This window comes from Protopterus annectens, chromosome 4.part0, assembly GCF_019279795.1.
Source record: "Protopterus annectens isolate FY-2018-M chromosome 4.part0, PAN1.0, whole genome shotgun sequence".
Lineage (NCBI taxonomy): Eukaryota > Metazoa > Chordata > Ceratodontiformes > Protopteridae > Protopterus > Protopterus annectens.
The window spans coordinates 988,677,281-988,685,625 of NC_056733.1; the positions used below are offsets into that span (position 1 = coordinate 988,677,281).

Here is an 8,345-nt window from a genome sequence, read left to right on the forward strand (position 1 = left end):
TCTATGCCGCACAGCCGGTGCAAGCCTTACTCCGGCCTTGCGCTGAGCTTCATGAATCCGGGGGATTATCTTTTTCACATTTCCCAAACAAATGTTCCCCTTCCCAATATAAACATCAAAAGTTACAACAAGTTCACTAGTGAGATTTGAGAGTCATTTATACATTACCAATATTTTATATATTTATTGCAGTGCTTTCTCTATGTGGAGCTTTGTATAAAAATTATTGTCTTTTTACACATTTCAAAAGCAAACTTTCCTCTACCAAGTGTTTCCGAAAAAAATTACAGCTGATTAGCTAGTAGGTCTTGTGTGTCTTTTTACACATTGCCTACCTGTGTTTCCCACATCTAGTCCCTCTTTCTATAGTGTCTGTCAGTTTTCTCAATCTTTCTGCTTGCATCTCCTGCAGTGTTTCCATTTTTTCCTTCATAGTCTGATATTTCCTTAAATAAAAACAGGAAAGAAATTAATTTTTTGGTGCAGAGTCTTCTCTCTACCTTTTTTTGCTGAATGTCCTTCTCCTTCTCCTGTCCACTGCTAGGTTCATCCGCTGGCTCTCTGAACCTGTTTCCATCTATGTCCAATACTTCCATTGCTGAGCCCAAATGGTCAAACATCTTCAGTCTCACAAGAAACAAATATTCAAGTTTGCTGGATAGATAAGTTTAAAGCAAAGGCCCCTTACCCTACACTTCCTTTTGACCAGTACAAATACTACCTGTCTTCTCCCTGTGGGGTCCAAAAAGTAATGGCCAACATATATCATGGTCTAAGCTGCTCCAGTGGCATGTGTGATAAAGCCCTGACTGGGGTCTAGCTGATCTGGGTTCACTTAGTGGCACTAACAACTGACAAAGTAACAGATAAAAGATGGCTATGTTCATCCAAGTTGGGAGGACACTTGTTGATACAGTCCCGAAGGGGAGGCATGGTGCAAAGGGAAGAGTTGCCCTCAGGTGTAATCAATGAGGTTGGGGATGGAAAAAGGGAGGAGGTAGGTCAAAAAAAATCCCCCCGAATGTGAGCACAGACAAGCCAAGCCCCCAGGACACCCTTAGGATCCATGAGCAACTTGAGTAAAAACAGAGTAAGTCCTGGGGGGAACTGGAGAGTAGCTGGTAGATCCTGCATGGACATTGAGTACTGGGGGCTGGACCATTGAAAATGAGGATGAATGAGACCAAAAAAAAGCTAAACTGAAAAAAAGGTACAACCTGGTCACCCCTCACATTACCTTAATCCCCAGATGTAATAGCCTTGACAGCTTAAGGAAGCAATTTAACAAATATATATGAGATACAGTGTAGTTATACCTTAGTTACAATGTAAACAAACATGCCTCTGTAAGTACAGAATTAAAAACACAGAACTACATACATGAAGATTCACCCTCAATGCAAGGGTGTAAAGGCATTTCTTCAGTAGACAGTGAGTAGAAGATTGAAGCTAGAAAGGAGAAAAGGGAGAACTAGGAGGTGTTAAAGAGATAAAATGAGAAGTAGACTGAAGTAATGGAAAGGGGTTTACAGGGAATATAGCCTATCAGCCTGGGGCTGTACAGCTGTCAATAATGTGTTGCATGACAAGTTGTTTAAACTCAGATGGGTTGGTGATATTACGGATATGTTGAGGGATGACATGTCATGACATGATGTCCCTGGATGTGTACAGCTGTCAATAATGTGTTGCATGACAAGTTGTTTAAACTCGGATGGGTTGGTGATATTACGGATATGTTGAGGGATGACATTGTAGTCCCTGGATGTATGACTGGAATAAAGAGAATTGCCAAAAATGCTGTCAGATTTTGTGACTTTTAATAGAAACTTATCAAAAGATCATGGAGTTCTGTTATTGGAGTAGGTTCTAAGATATTTTAAAGATCAGAGCACTTGTCTAGTTGGTATATTATGGTATAGGCAGTAAAGAGTTGATTGTGGGATATGAGATTGGGTAGTTCTAGCCAATTTAGTTGGCAAAGGGCAGCACAGTAGTGGAATCTCTATGAAGAGTTTGAGGCAAATCTGGTGATTTTGTTATACCAGACCGAGTTTAGATGGTCTGATTTCTTAAGGTTGGTGAAGATGGGTGAGGAATACAGTAGGGAAGATAGTAGATGGGTCCTGGTAATAGTTTGTCTGGTGGAGCTTGTGAAATAAGGTGGGATCCAAGCTTTATACGGGTCTTTTTGATAATTATACTGTATAATATTAATACTAATACAAATTGTAGTAGTTCACTAAGATGCCTAGACCTTCTGGAGTGGCTAACACAGTGACACCAAATAAGTATACAGTAAGTACTCTCGAAGTTTAGAAAGTTTCTACAAGGACCAGCCACAATAAAAGTTTTAAATAGACTTAATAATAAATAATAAAAGAACATGAAAATGTTGAATGTTTATCAAATCTCAAGCTGTTGTCTATGGTGACACCAAGCAGTTTAATGTGGGAGACAGGTTCAATTTTTGTATTGTTTGCTGAAAGGATGAGAAAAGAGGATGTAATATCCGATGATTTGTTGTTGGTAAAGAGCATTTAGTTTTATTTGGATTGAGAATAACTTGATAGTTCAAGACCCAGGATTCAATAGCTGAGAAGGATTGTTGGGTTATTGTTTGTTGCTGTGGAAGGGAGGAAATAGAACAGATAAGCATGGAGTCATCTGCATATTGTATAATAGTGGCTAGGTTAGTAGCAGTGTAGACTTTATTAGTGAAGACAGTAAAGAGGAGTGGCCCCAGAATTGAACTCTGTGGGGTGCCTACTGTGAAAGGTAGAAGAGAAGAAAGATCTCCTTGACATCTGGTAGCTTGGTGTCAATTAGATAAGTAGTTGTGAAATCAAGAGAGGGCTGCTTGGATTAGGTTTAGGGAACTGAGCTCAGTGAGGAGTCTGTGGTGGCAAACTGTATTGAATGCCTAAGCCATGTCTGGGATGACGGAGAAAACTAGGTTGTCCATTATTTTTGAGTTGATTGAAATGCTGGTAAGGCTTATAAGGGTGGTTATGGTGCAGTGATTGAGTCTTAATCAATGCCAGAAGTGGAAAGCAAGTTATTGCTTAGGAGATAGTTCATGAGTTAAATGTGTATGGATTTTTTTAGAATTTGATAGTGGGGATAGTGGGGATAGTATAGCAATTGGTTGGTAGTTAGACAGGTCAGTTGAGTTGCCACCTTTATGTATAGGGCTGATATAGGATATTTCCCAGAGCTTGGGAATATATTGTTCTGAGATAGGGCAGTTGATCAGAAGAGAGATGTGGTCAGAGATAGCATATGCTGCTAGTTTTAAATACTCAGATGGAAGTTGATCTGCTGAAAGAGATGTAGGTTTAAGTTTGTGGAGTATTTTTTTTTATGGTGCGGGTTTGGACTGGTTTTAGGAAGAACAGATTGGTAGTTGTTTCGGCTTTTGTAGGAAAGGACTTAAGAGTATTATTGTTGCTTTTGATTAGTGTTAGTATAGTGCTTATAAAATATGTATTATACTGGGCTGCTATGCTGTCATTAGTGTTAGTGGAGGTGGGGGTTAGAGTTGAGGATTGGCCAGGTAGAAGAAGTTTTAAAACATCCCAGAATTTTTGTGGATTTTTTTGGTATTTATGTTGGATATCAGTATAGTATGCTTTTTTATCATCCTTGATTTGTTTTTTGAAGTTGGTGCTTAGTTGGCAGTAGTAGTTTAAGGTGGTATGATTTTTGTTGACCTGATATTATGTCCAGGCTTTGTTTCTAAGCTTTAGAAGCTTTTTAGTACCTTTAGTTAACCATGGCACTTAGACTGATTTTACACAGATATTCCTGTTGAGTGCTTGGCTGTTTGGTATGCTTAGGAAATTGTTATTAAAGTATTGTATGGCAGAGGCAAGGTGGAGATGCTTTAGGGGGGGACCAGTCACAGTGTTGGAGGAGTGATATGAACATGGCTGGTGAAAAGTGTTTTTTGTCACAAATTTGTTTATATATGGAACTTTATGGGGGATAAAGATGTTGTCTAAGTAGATCAGTTAGTAGATGGTTACTGAAGCTGTCAGGGAGGCGGCCTGATAGGTGGGCTAGTGATGATTTGTTAATTAAAGTCAAGTCAAGTGTTGACTACCTATTGCTGTATTTGTCTATTCTAGTAGGTGATTGTATTGTCTGGGTGTATTCATATATGTTTATAAAGTTAGAGGGGTTGTCAGAGTGGTCTACTTTGAAACACCGACACGCAAAACACCGACGAGAACACCGTGACCAGAAGATCGACAACTGAGATGACCAATAGTTGAAAATTCCGATACTGAGAACACTGACATGTTAAGGTAAGTGTATGATAGTGACAGACTTTAGGGTTAGGGGCAGGTTAAGTGAGTTAGGGTTAGGGCACGAGTAAGGTAAGTGTATGATAGTGACAGACTTTAGGGTTAGGGGCAGGTTAAGTGAGTTAGGGTTAGGGCACGAGTAAGTGTGCGATAGTGACAGACTTTAGGGTTAGGGGCAGGTTAAGTGAGTTAGGGTTAGGGCACGAGTAAGGTAAGTGTGCGATAGTGACAGACTTTAGGGTTAGGGGCAGGTTAAGTGAGTTAGGGTTAGGGTGTGAGTAAGGTAAGTGTGTGAGAGTGACAGACTTTAGGGTTAGGGGCGGGTTAATTGAGTTAGGGTTAGGGCACAGGTTAGGTGAGTGTGCGATAGTGGCAGACCTTAGGGTTAGGGTTTGGATTAAGGTTAGTGCATAGATAGTTATGTATGTAAGGTTTAGTGTAGGTTTGTAAGATTTTTGCTGCACTTGTGTTGTATGTGTGTTTTTCAGAAAAGGTATTTGTTTTGTTTTATTGATTGTCGGGATTGTGGTTTGTCGGGCATGTGAAGTTTTGTGCTTTTATACTGTCGGTCATCTCAGTTGTCGATCTTCTGGTCTCGGTGTTCTCGTCATCGGTGTTTTGCATGTTGGTATTTTAAAGTAGACTCTGTCAGAGGCACAGGTGAGCCAGTCCATATTGAACTCACCCATTATTATGGTTTCCTGATTAAATGTTGAGGAAGACCAATCTAGAAAGGTTTCACTTATGGATAGGTTGTTGCCGGATGGAATGTAGATCGATATAATGATTATATATATTTTTGAGACTCATTTTGATTCTGCTAACTAATATTTCAGCATTACTGAGTGTTGGTGGGTTAAGTTCTAAGCATTCAAACCTTAGTGTATTTTTATAGATTACAGCTATACCTCCTCCGTATTTGTGTATTCTGTCCAGCCTGTGGATGTTATAACCTGTGGTTAAACATTGTCAGTTATGTGAGGTTTTAGCCATGTTTCCATTAGGATTGCTATGTCTGGAGAGTAAAGGTAGAAGAAGGCATGGAACTCGTGTATTTTATTTGTGAGGCTCCTTGCATTCATATTGATTAGTAGTACTATTGAACTATGTGTGTTTTTATTATCCCTTTTGTTGGGTTCCAAGCAGTTCAATGGACTTTCTCAATGATTTCACTCTCTGGTATGTCTTTCCATTCTGCTAAAAATTGCATCATACATTTTTTAGTCGCTGCACTCTTTACCTTCCAGTGTACACAGGAATGTTAAGACTTTTTCAAATGATGAGATCCTTCATTTACTACTTCTGTTACCTCTGAGGTTGTTTTATCTGTTTCACATTTATATTCTTGCAGTTTTGTATTCATTTCCTTCACATCCCAAAACATCCCTTAGTTTCAGCTCTTCTTTTTTTTACTTTTCTCAGAGGGTGTGCAGGTGGTCACCATTATCTGACCTTTTTATTGCTCCTTTGCTTCCCTTTTTTCCTTTTCTTGCACATTCACCTTAGCTCAGGCCGTTTGTCAGTATCTCTTGTCTCTACTATTCAATTTTGCAGGAAGAACTATTAGAAAATTATTCAGCCATTGTTTTGTGAATTTGGCATGAGGGAGCAGCTGTTCATTAGTGAATTGCTGTACTGGAAATCCCATCCAGCCATTAATTTATTTGAAGTGTGAGCTGTATCCCATACAAAATCGCCCAGCAAACAGGCCTTAGTCAGATATATAGTAGTTATGTATGTATCTGCATGTGGCTCTGTCTCCTTTGGCACTTACCCCCTTCTGTGAAAAGCCTAACCCTTAACTGGGGAGCCGGTAAGTGTTGTAAAGATGATCAATACATTTTATACATTCCTAAACCTGATACTGAACATGACAGGTTGGTATTATCAACACTTTTTTGGTTTGAAGATGACATCTACGGATGTGTGTGCCAAGGATGCTGACTGACTAGTAGCATATTTCACTTGTTCTGCTATTCTACATTTTTGACAAAATTATATTTCTAAGTTATCCTATTATATTTTTCAACTAAATAATGTTACTTTGAGTTGTACTGAAGGATAATATTTTAACATTTATTAACATTTTTATATGTATCATTATTTGGAAAATGTCTTTATTTGGAAAATTTCTTTACTCAAAATGTAGAATGATTCATACAAAAACAGGCTGTCAGGATTCATTACTGAAAAAAGAACTCCAGGCTGCTCACTGACATCCAGGAACTCTTTACAAAAATGGACAAAAATGGACAAAATGGATAACAAATTAGATGATTTAAAGGGAAATGTTCTAAACAAATGAAGCAAATACAGGAATCTGTAAACCAGCAGAAAATACAAATATCCAGAATAGAAGACAATTTGAATGATGTAGAAGACCGATTAAAGGAATATAAAATAACATCAAATTCTTATTGAAACAAAATACTATACTTCTGAAAAAAAGAGATAAACTAGAAAACAGATCTTGGAGAAATAACATCCACATATTTGGTTTGTCTGAAAGAATTGAAGGGGAAAACATGGCAAACTTTTTTAACTTCTTGGCTCCCTAAAATCCTTGATTTACCTGAAGCCATGCCCTATGTCCTTAAGAAAGCACATAGGTCTTTGGCTACATCTTCTTCTAAAAACAATACACCTCTAAGATCTACTATTGTGAGATTTTTTTCATCACAGGACAAAGAATTAATTATTAAAATTGCCTGGACAAAGTTTCCCATAGGTTCATAAATTAGTACTAGGCTAACTGCCCTTGTGCGCCATTTTAAGCCTAGCCAATTATCCCTTGTGAGACTCAAATCCTGCACCTTGTCTTTGTAAGACAAACACCTTAACCATTAGGCCACCCTCCCAACCCTCAAATTAGAAGATAAAATAATAAGGGTTGACATATATATATATATATATATATATATATATATATATATATATATATATATATATATATATACCACCTGGAAACTACATTCCTGTATCTTGGATTTCTCTACATATCTCCTATGAGACCTTATTGCTTGGCAACATAAATATTGACTGGCAAAATCTATCTACCACCTCCCCCTTCCACCATATTAACCTTCATGGTTTCCATCAACTTATATCAACTCCTATTTGTTTTAACAATAAAACAAAACCTACTCCACTTTGGATTCTTACCTCCGAGCCTACCCTATATCCTAACCCTAGAATCCTACCCGACTTCCTAAGTGACCACCTCCCTACTCATGTGATATGACACTCCCCTCAACTACCCTATTCCCACCATATTAGAGAAAACTGCAATCTTTCTTCATTCAATACTGAAGCCTTTAATGACAGGCTCTCAGTCATTAACTGGTCCTACCTGAAATACCTTCCTATTAATTATACAGTTCTACATAGTTCATAGATTCATAGATTAGTACTAGGCTAACTGCCCTTGTGGGCCATTTTAAGCCTAGCCAATTATCCCTTGTGAGACTCAAACCCTGTACCTTGTGTTTGTAAGGCAGACATCTTAACCATTAGGCCATCCTCCCAACCCCTCAGTTGAGTTTCCCACATTTGGGGAAATCACAGGGGTCACCCCAACCAAAGTGTGCAATGGAAGAGCCTCACCCTGGGGAAACCACCTTCTTGATCGTGGTATTCCCCCTGCCAGGTAAGTATGTAGCAATTTAATTGCACTTTCCTGGATATACTTGACTCCCTAGCTCCCCTATGAAAAGTTAGAATCAAATCAACCTGCTCTCCTTGGCTGTCCAGAGACCCTAACTCTCATGAAACAGAAAGACAGTTACTGGGAACAATGGCTAAAATCCAAATCTGCAACTTTTCTCAAAAACTACAAAGAACTTCAAAACCTTTCAAAAAAACTAATCAGTAATGATAAGAAAATAGTCTGTTATGACACACATTTTACACTTAAGTCCAAACTAAAATAAGTCTGGCACACCATTAATAAAATTCTAGACCCTGGTCAATATACCACTCCCAATTCCTTCCCCAATAAATTTCCACCAGAAATTGCTACCTTACTTAATACCCACT

At 38.4% G+C, this 8,345-nt stretch overlaps 1 non-coding gene across 1 annotated transcript; it reads right to left on the reverse strand.

The window, feature by feature from the left end:
- Positions 1-7,799: 7,799 nt before the first annotated feature.
- Positions 7,800-7,964, reverse strand: LOC122800546. Its single transcript, XR_006364576.1, has one exon. It is a non-coding gene; the product is annotated as a U1 spliceosomal RNA (small nuclear RNA).
- Between the last annotated feature and the right edge of the window lie 381 nt (positions 7,965-8,345).